Below are 2,961 nucleotides of genomic sequence, written 5' to 3' on the forward strand. Positions count from 1 at the left end.
CTTTAGCAAATTGGACTGTTTGGGTGGGCTAATCACCTGTGACTTTTAGCCTTTAGTCTCCATCTTACGGCGTTCTTGTCAATACTAATTACGAGGTAATATTTTTAGAGATAAACTAGTGTATGGCATTTTATGACAATATTAATGGCAAAAAAAAGGAGTACAAAGACATAAAATACAGCTCTTTATGGATGTGGAGTGTAAGGCAGGTCTGTGTGTGCTGTAACAAACACTGGCATTACAGGAAGAAGAAAGAGTTCAAGGAAAGCAATCCATTAAAAAGAGGAGTATTTTCTATTTCAGTGGGTAATTTGCTAAACCTGATTTAAAACAAAAGTATTCAATATGGCAAAGTTAACACCTATTTTAATAGAGAATAGGAGACGAGATTTATCAGTGAGCATCTTTTCTATATACCAACATAGTCAATGTCTTAAAAAGGGAAAAAAAAGTTATAATAATGTCAGGTCTTTCAAAACTATGAAACATCTCAGTAATTGTCTGGAAGTCAGATAAAACAATGATCTTTTTACAGTGTTCCCTTTTAATGGATTCTTAGTTATAAAATTTTAATATTTATTCAAAGTGCAAGTTTGCTCTAAAGGATGTCTAAAAAAAGATCCCCGTAGGAGTCTTTATTTCCTGGGCTTTTTTAATTTCCTATCAAACTTCCGCTGTTTGCCACAAGAAGGTTGTTACTCTGAAGGTTAGGAGTTTACTTAGACTGGGCTTGAAAAGTCGAGCTGGTTTTTTAGGGATCTCTTGAAGGCTTACTGGGTGTGCAGCTGAAGCTGAGCATTTCATTTGAAGATGGTAGAGCTGCACACATAAATACGAGGAGTTTATAGATTCGTACATGAGTTATATGGCTTGTACATGAGGAAGATGTGTGCAGTCCATCTGTGGTGTGGAGTGCCAACAGTTGCTCACAGGGACACCTTTGGTATTAACTGAAAAAACAGTGACATTTGTGGTAGACTCTGTGATCCCAAGGAGTGTGGAGCACTGCGGTGCCATTTGGGATCTGTTTTCAAATGAGGGCTTCTCCAGGTACTGTGCCTAAAGTTAGTAGCAAGGTCATTTAAGTTTTCCAGCTGTACATCATCAGAAGCGTGTTATGGCTGGGCAGGTGAATTGTGCACCAGACCTTACGATCCACATTCTTGGTAAGCTGGGTTGTACGTAATTTTTTTCCAATTTTTCTGGAGGTCGAAAAGTGACAGACCAGACAGATTGAGTGCAGTCATGACACACCCAACAGGCCACCCCCTATGGTTTATCTGTTGGCTTCTCCCTTTTGCCTCTTCCCATTCTTGCTTGCTCGTTTGTGCACGTAAGCTACAGCAGCAAGAAATTCCTCTCTAATCATGGCACCTTCAGTAACCACAAATACAAATTGTGCATGCAGATGCCGAGCATCTCTAGTTAGCTGTGACCCCTTTGACATTGCTGGAGTAACGGATGCAATCTTTTTCATCAGGGGATCCATCTTTGAAGACAAGAAGAGACATTATTCTAGTACCTTACATTATTGATAGGGAAAATGGAGTTGCTATCACTGCATTTCCTTCACAGGGAGACGTGTGTGTGCCATGCAGCTCTCTTTGCACAGGACAAGAGGATGGTGTAGTTGCTCATGCCAGTGAAGACATAATTTAGCTTACAGAATCTGCACAGATGATCATGCATGAGATGGAGATACCACTTGGCATAAGAGATCAGCAGTGAAAACCCTTTGTAGCCAGACTTTCTGACCCTAGAAGCCACATAAAAAAGTCTGTTGGTGGCTGACAGCTATGGTCTCACTTTCATACTGTGCTCCCAGACTTCACTCCACAAGCTTGCCTTGCTCCTGTGCCCTCACTGCTTCCCCCAGGATCCCAGTGCTACTGCAGTTACCCTTAATACCACTTATACTTTTGGGATACTGCAGTCCCTCTTCATCTGCTGGGCACCTTGCATACTTCTGCCTCTTGTTTTTTAGTAACTCATTTTGTGCCATGACTTTGTAGTCCCATGCAATCTCTGAACCTAACCAGCAGGATGAAAACTTCTTGTAGAGCTGGGACTGTACTCTGCCCATTGACAGTGCTGCACTCTCCAGTTCTTGGGATTGGGCTCCAAGGGGGCAGATGCAGCTGACTGGCCTGATCAGATATCTGTGATCAGCCCACCAGCCCCTGGAGCCGGAAGAGTGAGAAGAGAGTGAACACTGCACAGTGGGTAGGGACAGGGACATGATGGGAAGAAGCATGCCTTCTGTGCTCAGAAGGAGACCGTGCTTCAGCTGCAGCTTGATGCCATAGCACCTTCTGTCTTTTTTCTCAGCATCCCATGACATCACATCCCAAAGAAAGAGCATCTTCCAAAACACCAGCAATATTTATCCAGTTGTTATTGCTAGAAGAGCACATTGTGCCCAGTACCTGTGGTGGTTGGCTTAGGGAACCAAAATGGTTTTTAGGATCGTATCTTTCTTAATTTTCCTATTTCTGCTTGTTTGTGAATGATAACAACAACAACAAAACTTAAAAATCCTCCCCTGTCTCTTATCACTGGAGAATCCTTATTATCTGTGATCCAGCGAAGGCCAGTGTGGTAATGACTGCAGAGAGCTGCTGCTGATTCTTCCCATCAGTGTTTGCCCACAAGCAAGACAAGCGATGATGCTGTGTGTGAGTCTGGGGGTCTTAGGTTGGCGTGGACCTGTGTGATACTCTTCTACAAACTTTATTTGTGGCCCTCATTGCTGTGATTTAGGACAGAAATCATCCCATCAAGACATTTGTATTAAACATGTCGTGTCATGGTCTTGTCTTTAGCATGTGAGACCTTGCTTGATGAATAACCATCAGGAAAAGGGTGATGGTTTTGATCGCTCCTCAACAGAAATGTTTAGGAATTCACCTGAAAATGTCTGAGAATTCAGGTGAAATTCAAGGTAAAAACATTGTGATATTG

Source organism: Aptenodytes forsteri, unplaced genomic scaffold (assembly GCF_000699145.1).
Source record: "Aptenodytes forsteri isolate BGI_AS27 unplaced genomic scaffold, ASM69914v1 Scaffold9, whole genome shotgun sequence".
Classification (NCBI taxonomy): Eukaryota; Metazoa; Chordata; class Aves; order Sphenisciformes; family Spheniscidae; genus Aptenodytes; species Aptenodytes forsteri.